This window comes from Lactuca sativa, chromosome 3, assembly GCF_002870075.4.
Source record: "Lactuca sativa cultivar Salinas chromosome 3, Lsat_Salinas_v11, whole genome shotgun sequence".
In the NCBI taxonomy this organism is placed as follows: Eukaryota; Viridiplantae; Streptophyta; class Magnoliopsida; order Asterales; family Asteraceae; genus Lactuca; species Lactuca sativa.
The window spans coordinates 165,360,933-165,372,467 of NC_056625.2; positions in this window are offsets into that span (position 1 = coordinate 165,360,933).

Below are 11,535 nucleotides of genomic sequence, written 5' to 3' on the forward strand. Positions count from 1 at the left end.
CGAGATTTTATTATTAAATCAAAAATACATTCTATTTGAGAAATGTTTTGATAAGTAATTATCATATCTTGTTTTGGGAACAAATTCCGCAACCGTTTTCTTTGAACGATTACTCTGATTTATAAAACAAAGCATAAACAAATCGGTCTTTTCTGGCCGTGAAATTGGGGATGTCACAGTTGGTATTAGAGCATTAGTTTAAGCGAACTACGAATTTGTAGGATTTCTAGACTTAAACTTAGAATGCTAAGCGATGATTGTGAGATGAGTGTCTAACATATTTTAAGATACGAGCACTAGTATATTTTAGGAAAGTTGCCTAAGATGCTTTTATGTGCTAAATGTTATATGTTGTCATATATGATATTATTTGTTCGGATCTATGGTCTGTTGCCGACCAGATCGGGAAACCTTATGTGTTTAGGATTCTAAGCATATGACTACGGTATTAGAACTAGCATGTAAATGTTTCGGAGTCATAACGATGATTTGAATATCTACCGTGTATAAAGATCTAAAATCACCTTATTCGGTGTATAGATCAAAAATGACAAGAACCAGGAGTGGAGCTGGAAACATGAACGAAAACAGGAATAAACCACTTGTGGTTGAGCGAGTGGATGTGGTAACAGCAACACCTGACCCAATCACAATGTGTGACAACCCGATATTTCGAGTCAATGTAATGTAAAACCGATCAAATTTAGGTCAAAATGTAACCTTCCTAAAATCTTGTTCGGATTAAATAAAGTAGTAGGAATCATATCAAGGTTTGCGTACATAAAAAGAACGTCCAAATCTGACTTCGGATGAGGAAGTTATGAAATTTTGAAGAAATTCCTTAATCACGTCATTTTAATAAATAAATAATAAAAATAATTTCGGAATTTGCCAACGGAATCTAAACGAAAGTCGTAGATCATGGTCTCACCTTCGCGTGGATATAAAGAACGTCAAAAACGGAGTTCGTATGAGGGAGATATGAATTTTTGAAGTTTATTTATAATAAATATAAATTTAATTATAAATTCCCGGTAATATCCGAAGGGGAGTCATCGGATTGGACCGAAGTACGCCCTGCGTACCTTCGTACGCCCCGCGTACTGAGATCGAGGGTCTCGGATCGTCCACGTCGCACTATCCGAAGAAATCTAACCCGTCCGACCCGTCCGAAGCTCCGACCCTTCCGACCCGCTGTCCCGTCCGACCCGCCGTCCCATCCGACCCGCGTACCCAGCAACCCGTCCCATCCGAACCGAGGCAGTCGAGGCTTCGGTCATGCATGACGTACGCGTACGCGCTGCGTACGAGCGTACGCCCCGCGTTCGGAGGCGGTTCAGCCTTCCTATAAATAGGATGCGAGGCTTTCCAAAAATGTTGCTCATTTCTCTCCTCTCTCTCACAACCTTGTCTCGTTTTCCATGCCCGTTATAACCCGAAGCTCTGGTCTTTTTGCTCAAGTCCCGAGGGTCGATTTTTACTCCCGAGATTCCCGAGAATCCCGAGAAAAATCCGTTTTCCGAGAGAAAACTCTGCCCGGTTTTCCATCTCGCTTTCTTCAATCAATCAAGTGAGTTTCATACCCCTTAATCAACCTTTTTAAATATTCTAAATGCTTTTATATGCTTTCAAGGGGGGGAATACAAGTTAAATACTTATAGTTATCGTTTCAATCACATGTGATTGCATTAATCACATGTGATTAATAACTAGGGAAACCAGTGATTTTATCACTATTCAAACTATCTATCAAACTGTTTTACTTCTAAATGTTTTCCAAACCCATTTACTTTTCGAATTTACACTGCAACTGTGATTTAAACAAATGTTCCTTATACTTAAACTGTTTTAATCAAATCTACGCCTTCAAATTGTTTTATAGATTGACATCAAGTCAATCTTTCTTTAAAAATAATACTTATGTTTCAAATGCCTTATAAATACTTATTTATGCTTTTATATTATAAATTGCATGCCCGTATATGTGTAGTTATATAAGTAATGTTTAAAAGACTTAGGAAGGCTACCCACCTTGTTTCCTTTTCCTCGATTTGGATGTGGTCTGATAGGATTTTGGGTGACCATCCGAAGGTCGTTTCCATATTAATTATATATCAAATATACATATATAGACATAAAAGTACTTCCATAATCATACGTACTAAACGCACTGTTAACAAGTTACCATCGGGGTAACACAAAATCATACTATTACAACTGCTAGATCAATGAGTCAGTTCATTCATGAGTCTATACTAGGAAGAGAATATATACAACTATACTACGAGAACATATACAACTGTACTAGAACAAGAAACATTTCATCAAATATGCAAGAATACGATAACAAATGTGATCCACTGTATCGGAACATGCCTTAAATGTCATGGCCCGAGTTGTAGCCAGAATTCTCTTGGAGGGAGAGCGTTGAGTTTGCGTATAGATCTATACTGGATTGACTATCCTACACCTTGCTGCTAGCTACAGCCGGACCTGCAGGTCTGCGGGTGCCAAACGTCATTCCGTTATTACGACCGTTCTTTATGTCGTTGTTATCAGTCGATAGTATGGTGCAATTATTACATTATACCTTAATATAAATCCGGTTTAAGGTAGTAGTAATTAGTACAACAGTAGTTCTTACTATACAAAGCTACAGTACTACAATGATTTACCCATTACATATTTTGGTGATAATCTCACTTAAGCATTAATGTACAAACTATATTTATACTTGGGTAATTACACACTTTTACAACAGACGAGTTTACAAAACAGTTTAGCCTTGGTAGAAGGTTACTTTTATAGAAAATATAGGATTTTCTGAGAGATTCAAACTTTTACAAACTTATACATTGAGACAGGTTCAAACGTTTTTGACAACAAACATTGACACTAAAATGCTTATGAACTCACCAGCTTAATGCTGATAAACTCTTTCAAAATAACTTGTATTCTCAGGTCATCAGTAGACAGGTACCGATGCCAGCTTTTGAGATGATGGAGCGTACTCAAGACTCATCATTTTATTATTTTGATTTATGTTATATTTTTGGTGTCTAAAACTGTACAGAACACGCATGTATTAAAATTTTATATTTAATGCAATGGATGATGTTGTTTGCCTATTTACATTTACTGTGTTATGATTACCTTACATGACGTCCTCCGCCCCAGAACGTTTCCGCCGTTCTTGGTTTTGGGGTGTGACAGATTGGTATCAGAGCATTGTTTATAGTGAATTGAGTATATCAACCCATAAAAGATATACTAAACTATAAACCCATTAGGGATTAAACTCTGACCAAGAGTTTATACTTTAAATAATAAAATATTTAACTAAGTATACTAGTCTGCATTCATACTAAAATAAGTGTCACAATGACAAGAACAAAAGTATTACGATTGTTAAATATCACAAGTGAGCTCGGGGATGTATGGTCAGTCCTGGGAATGGCATAGCCTGATCAACTATGCTGATCCTAGGAGTGATTAGCACATGCCTTAGAATGGTTGTGATAGGTTAACAAGTCTAAAAACTTACCAACAATACCACAAGAAGATCAAAAGAACTTAAACTTAAAATACTATAGGAGTATTTTGCGCTACTAGTTACACGTATACTATATCCTTATACCTCTATTCTCGCGTCGATCTTGATGGCTAGATATCCATCATGGCGACCCGTACTTTCCCAATGAAGGCAATGCCGGGTGGATCGATGAAGAGCCCGAAGTTGATCATCCAATCCCTTTGGATGATCACCTTGCAGAAGGCTTTTCAGATGGATCCGACTCCGAGCCTAAAGTCAACAACCTGAACCGCTGGAGTAATGATCAGGGTCAACCCTTACAATACTTTGGGGACCGAACCTTTTACAACGTCAGCAATGGTGGCTCTACTGACCGAGCTCTGCCTGTCTTTATCCGCAGAATAGCTCGTATTGTCGAGCAAGGTAGAGCAGCCGTCGACCGGGTCATAGAGATTGATGCCGACTCAGGTATCAACACAGTCAGCATCCGCCGTCTTGAAGAAGACATGGAACGGAGCCGGAGGACAAATAAAACCCTGCAGTAGCAGTTGGCTGCCTCACGAGCTGAAATATTGGAACTTCGAGCTCGTCAGAGGACTCAGGATCGACCCATTCAAGAGGTGTTTCGTCAAGTATCCGACCGCAGTACTCGCCCGGGACTTTCCCATCGCCGTTGGTTGATGTCTAGTACATCTCTGTCTTTTAATTAAAGGATAGCCTTTAACATCTGGGCTCCAAGTAGCACTTGTGTGTAAAATGTTTCTAACTTTCCTTACTCAAAATTTGAAATCTAAGAACTATCAAACTTTTCTATACGGTATGATGTATGACCTACTGTTAGGTCGATTTTCCCTGAACTTATTACATCAGTAATACCAGTATTCTTGAGATCTATCTATCTAGGAAAAATCTATACACTTATGCTTTCCTTCTAATATTCCTTATTGTGGTTTCAAGCACTCTTTCAACTGTTGGACTATGTTTAGTTAGTCCATGTGTCACTCTCACGCTGCTTACAAATTGATTCTTACCATCTTTCTTATCTTTATAAACTTTTAGCTGAAGGATGCCTCCTCGCAAATCTCCCAGGAATAGGAATAATCCTGCACCTCCACCACCTCCTCCGCCTCCGGTTATCGATACTGTAGCCCTGAATGCTGTCGTAGCTGCAGCAGTGGCAACTGCCATGGCTCAGTATCACTCTTCTGATGCCAGCAGAGGTGGAACCCCTGTGGAATCTATTCCGATCGAAATCCCTGTGCGCTCAAGGGAGTGCTCTTACAAGGATTTTACAAACTGCAAGCCGAAGCCTTTCTATGGCACCGGCGGAGTCATTGCTCTCTCACAATGGTTCGAGAAGACTGAATCAGTCTTCGAAATCTGTTCATGCCCTGCTGCGTGCAAAGTGAAATATGCCGCATGCACCTTTGAGGGTAAAGCCCTAACGTGGTGGAACGGCCACGTCAAAGCCCTAACTCTCGTCGTAGCCAACGACATGGGCTGGGAAACAATGAAAGACCTCATGACTGAGGAATACTGCCCGAGGGGCGAGATCCAGAAACTGGAGCAGGAACTCTGGAACCTGTCAATGAAGGGCACCAATGTGGTCGCTTATACTGCCCGCTTCAGCGAGCTGGTGGCCCTCTGCCCCAATATGGTTCCCACCGAGGGGAAGAAGATCGAGAGGTACATTTGGGGACTAGTGCCTCCGTATCAGGGGAATGTGCTAGCGTCAAACCCCGCTACCTTCGACAGTGCCAAACGATTGGCACAACGACTCATTGACCATGGAGTCAAAACCCCTGCAACCACAACCACCCTAGCCATCCCGGAACCCTCCAAACCCGCCGATACTAAGCGGAAATTCTGGGATGAAAGGAAGAAGCAGCAGGCTGCCAAAAAGCAGCAATTGGTGGCAATTCATGCCGCAGTAACCCCTACTGCTACTACTACTGCTCCGGTGAGTCGGTATGCTGGAAGTTCGCCCAAGTGCAACAAATGCAGCTACCACCACAACGGCCCCTGCCGTGAATTGCAGTGCTCTAACTGCAACAGGAAAGGACACACCGTCCGATTCTGTAAGTTCCCGGCACAACCTATCAACCAAGTCCCTGGCTCTGGCGCGAGCCCAACCTGCTATGGATGTGGTGAAGCAGGCCACTTTAAGAGGGACTGCCCCAAAGCGAGGAATGCGGGAGGAGCAGGGAGGGTACTAGCTATTGGCCACGGGGAAGCAGTTGCTGACCCGACAGTGGTGACCGGTACGTTCCTCCTCGATAACTCCTATGCATGCATTGTGTTCGATAGTGGAGCGGAGCGAAGCTTCGTAAACCATAAATTTGCTCGCATGCTTAATCAACCACCGCACGCACTCAAAGAACTATTCACAGTAGAAATGGCTAATGGAAAAACTGAAAATACGAGTAGCATATACTTAGGTTGTACCCTAACTCTAGATAACCATTCATTTCCAATCAACCTCATGCCAGTCTCAATAAAAAGTTTCGACGTCATCATTGGCATGGACTGGTTAAGCCTTCATCGTGCCGACATCATGTGCTTTGAGAAAGCAGTCCGTCTAAACCTTCCGTCTAACGAAACTCTTATAGTCTATGGCGACAAACCCGGTGCAAGTCTTCGCATCATATCAAGTATTCAAGCACAGAAATATATGCGTAAGGAATACCACACATTCCTTGCTCACGTCGTCGACACGAACCTAGAAACGAAAGAACTAAAGAACCTCCCAGTAGTGAGCGACTTCCCCGACATTTTCCCAGAAGAACTACCCGGGTTGGCTCCGCAGCGACAAGTCGAGTTCAGAATCGACTTAGTCCCAGGAGCTACCCCAGTAGCCAAGTCGCCCTACCATTTAGCACCAGCTGAGATGCAGGAACTCTCTGGTCAACTTAACGAACTGCTCAGCAAGGGCTTTATAAGACCGAGTTTCTCACCTTGGGGAGCACCGGTCTTGTTCGTTAAGAAGAAGGACGGATCCTTCCGTATGTGTATTGACTACAGAGAACTCAACAAACTGACGGTCAAGAATCGTTATCCTCTACCACGCATAGATGATCTATTCGACCAACTGCAAGGGGCGAGCTATTTTTCTAAGATTGATCTGAGATCCGGATATCACCAGTTACGAGTGCTAGAGGAGGATGTGCCGAAGACCGCCTTCCGAACTCGTTACGGACATTACGAGTTCGTGGTGATGCCATTCGGATTGACCAATGCGCCCGCAGTCTTCATGGATCTGATGAATAGAGTATGCCGACCCTACTTGGATCAGTTCGTCATCGTTTTCATTGACGACATCCTAATCTACTCCCGAAGTAAGAAAGAACATGGCGATCACCTACGACAAGTTCTAGGGACATTACAAAAAGAGAAACTTTATGCGAAGTTCTCGAAATGTGAATTTTGGATCCGAAGAGTCGAATTCTTAGGACACGTGGTAAGCGAAGAGGGAATCCACGTGGACCCATCCAAAATTAAGGCCATTGAGAACTGGTCAGCACCGAAGACACCTACAGAAATTTGTCAATTTCTAGGTCTCGCTGGCTACTACCGCAGGTTCATTCAGAACTTCTCATGAATAGCGAAGCCTCTTACAACCCTAACCCAGAAAGGCGTGGCCTTTGACTGGGAAGAGAAACAAGAAAGAGCGTTCCAAACGCTCAAACGAGCCTTGTGCACTGCACCAATACTATCCCTTCCAGAAGGAATAGAAGACTTCGTAGTTTATTGCGATGCATCGAATCAAGGGCTCGGATGTGTTCTGATGCAGCGAGGTAAGGTCATCGCCTACGCCTCGAGACAATTGAAGACACACGAGGTTAACTACACGACCCACGATCTTGAACTAGGAGCAGTAGTGTTTGCTCTGAAGATCTGGAGACATTACTTGTATGGAACGAAGAGCACTATCTTTACCGATCACAAGAGTTTACAACACATTTTCGATCAGAAGGAGCTCAACATGAGACAACGACGGTGGGTCGAACTACTCAGTGATTACGAATGCGATATTCGTTATCATCCGGGTAAAGCCAACGTAGTAGCAGACGCCCTAAGTCGGAGATAACGTATGGAGAGATAACGTATGGAGTCAGTATACGAATCCTATTTCGTTGATGATTCCAAGACGTAATCATCCTAAGGGGGAGATAATTGTAACGCCCGTAGATTAGGGCTAGTCAATTTAAGGACAATAAGCATCAAAAATGACTTTTTTATGGAAGATTATTTTGAAGGAATAATCTTAACTAAGTTTTAGTATATGTTACAAGGATTCCGTACATATAAAGAACGTTGAAATCCGAGTTATAACGAAGAAGTTATGATCCGTCGAAGTTTCGCGACAGAACCGACAGTTTGTTAAACCGTGAGCGTGCATAAAAATAACGTCCAAATCTGACTTCGTATGAGGAAGTAATGATTTTTCTAAGTTTCGACTTAGCGGTATGCAACACGAATACTTGATTTGTGATCGAGCGGTTTTTTAGCCAAAACAATCTAAATGAGAATCGAAGATCTCGTCATTAGTAATGTAACGATAAAAAGACAGACGAAAACGAACGTCGGATGAAAAAGTTATGAATTTATTGTTAGAATAGTGTCTAAGGCTGCAACTATATTAGGCAAGTATTTGACCCGGTTGTGCATGGTCCTTTTGGGTTGCCTTCACCATAGCAACTTGATAGGATGATTTATGTAACAACTCAAATTTTTCAAACAAATTTTTCATTTTTAAAACATAATTAATTCCATTTAAAACAAGGCATAAATAGTTCAAGTATTCTGTCAAATACATATATTCAAAATCCCAAGATCATAAAGACAATCTTCAGTGTGTATCGATCATGCCGGCGCCTTCCCACGGTCCTCGCTGGTACCTGAAATACATGCACAACAACTGTAAGCATAAATGCTTAGTGAGTTCCCCAATATACAACTTACGCACATACGCCTTTCCAGGCCCAACCTTCCGGTCCATGTGTCTCAGGGGACTTCCGTCCCTGCTGGGTAAACCTTCCGGCCTTACCCACGCCGACCTTCCGGTCCATCACACAATCATATCGCCTTCCGGCCCATAACATATTGCCTTCCGGCCCATAATATAATCGCCTTCCGGCCCATAACATACATAGCACATATAACAATTAACTTACCACATATAGCATACATATCACATATCATATCCGACCTTCCGGTCACACAGTCAACCCTTCCGGGTACAGTATAGTGAGAAGACTCACCTCGTAAATGCTGAAAGCTAGCAACTCCTGAAATCACTCGTGCACAATCCAACGAGCTACAACCCTCCTATAACATCACATATCTCATTAGCACTCATATCTTCTAAGTGTGACTATCCCTAAGAAGTCAGACTTAGGTCAACTCTGGTCAACGGTCAACGGTCAACTCGACCGGACTCGGCGAGTACCTTGGCGACTCGGCGAGTCTAGACGTCCTCCAACCTTCTGAGATTCCTTATCTACTCGTCGAGTACCCTCCTCGACCCGACGAGTTACTCCTGGAAGAATCGCGGGGCCACCCCGACTCCACTCGCCGAGTCTGAAGAACAACTCGGCGAGTCCCAGTGAATCTTCAAGCTACTCGCCGAGTCTGTTCATCGGACTCGGCGAGTCCACGCCATGCAGTCGATCAAACTGCTTCCTGAGATAGGTCTCGTCCCGAAATACACATGCATGGGACCTTCTGGACCTCTAAAGGTCCTACTACAAGATTATAGTCGTTGGGTAACGAGGCACTAATTCATTTAATCACCAAATGGGTTCTATAAACCCTAAATTCATAAACACATCAAACAACAGAAGGGAATCCGAAATATTACCTGGAATATGTCCTCTCTGTGTCTCAAAACCGCAGAACTCGAATCCCTTGCTGCTCCTTTAGTCTAAACCCTTCTCTTCCTTGCCCCACAATTTCCTTCAAGCCCTAATATCCTCCAATCTTGCTCTAGATGCCCACAGCCGTTTAGGGTTCCTCTCAATCGACTAAAGACAGACAATGACGGCCTATAAGAGTATTAAATACGATCCAAAACTGAACGGTTAGGGTTTCTGCTGAACAGCGTCGACTCGCCGAGTCCATATCTGGACTCGTCGAGTCCAGTCGCGGACCCGCGACCAAGTCTGCGATCCTACTCGGCGAGTCTAGGCTCCAACTCGCCGAGTCCCCTCTCACTCACCCCAAAAACATAATTAAATAATACCTGAGATTTCGGGCTGTTACAACTCTCCCCCACTTGGATTAGACTTCGCCCTCGAAGTCTCACTCTGCAAATAGTTCCGGATGCTGCTCCCGCATTTCGCACTCTGGTTCCCAAGTCATTTCTGATCCCTTACGGTGTTGCCATTGAACCAACACCAGAGGTACCTCCTTGTTCCTCAGAACCTTGATCTTCCGATCTCTGATAGCCACTGGTCTCTCCGCATAATTCAGGCTCGCATCCACCTGGATATCCTCCAATGGAATCACTGCCGACTCATCGGCTATGCACTTCCTCAACTGCGACACGTGAAAAGTGTCATGGATCTGACCCAACTCCGCTGGTAACTCCAACCGATAGGCTACCCGGCCTATCCTCGCGATCACACGAAAGGGTCCAATATACCGGGGCCCCAATTTGCCCCTCTTCCTGAATCGAAAAACTCCTTTCCAAGGAGAGACCTTTAGGAGAACGAAGTCGCCGACCTGAAATTCAAGCTCGGATCGGCGCCTGTCTGCATAACTCTTCTGTCGGCTCTGGGCAGTCAATAACCTTTGTCTCACTTGCTGAATCTGCTCTGTCGTCTGGAGCACGATCTCCGTGCTGCCCATCACTCTCTGTCCCACCTCTCCCCAGCAAATGGGGGTCCGACACCTCCTACCATACAACAGCTCGAAAGGTGGCATACCAATGCTCGAATGATGGCTGTTGTTGTAGGAGAACTCTGCCAATGGTAAATACGCATCCCAACTACCCCCGAAGTCTAACACACACGCTCGGAGCATGTCCTCCAGCGTCTGAATCGTCCGCTCGCTCTGACCATCTGTCTGGGGATGGTATGCGGTACTAAAACGCAATTTAGTACCCAGCTCCTCATGGAATTTCTTCCAGAATCTGGAATTAAAGCGCACATCACGGTCTGACACAATCGAGATCGGCACCCCGTGCCGAGATACCACCTCTCTCACATATATCTCCGCCAACTTCTCTGCTGAAGAACTCTCACTGATGGCAAGGAAGTGTGCACTCTTCGTCAACCTATCCACGATCACCCAAATTGCGTCAACTCCCCTAGCAGTCCTCGGCAATTTGGTGATAAAATCCATAGTGATCTGTTCCCACTTCCACTCGGGGATCTCCAATGGCTGTAACTTGCCATGCGGTCTCTGGTGCTCAGCCTTAACCCTACGGCAGGTCAAGCACCTCTCAACGAACCATGCCACGTCCCTCTTCATACAGGGCCACCAATATTCTTTCCTCAAATCCAAATACATCTTTGTAGCACCGGGATGAATCGAGAATTTCGATCTATGAGCCTCTTCCATCAAAGTAGTACGCGTACCGCCCGCGAACGGTACCCAGACCCGACCCTGAAACGTCATAAGCCCTCGACTATCCTTAACAAACTCTGAGATTAACCCCACAACCCGCTCTTTCTTCTGCATTTCTGGTCGTACAGCCTCAGTCTGTGCCCTACGAATATCATCCAATACAGGAGTCATCACAGTCAGTCTCAAGCATACGTCTCGCAATGGAGTGCTCTCCGCCCTGCGGCTCAATGCATCGGCTACCACATTAGCCTTGCCTGGGTGGTACAGGATCTCACAATCATAATCCTTAACCACATCCAACCACCTCCTCTGACGCATATTTAGGTTGGGCTGATCCATCAAATACTTCAAACTCTTATGGTCCGTGTAAATCGTACATCGAACCCCATACAAGTAGTGACGCCAAATCTTGAGAGCGAACACTACTGCCCCCA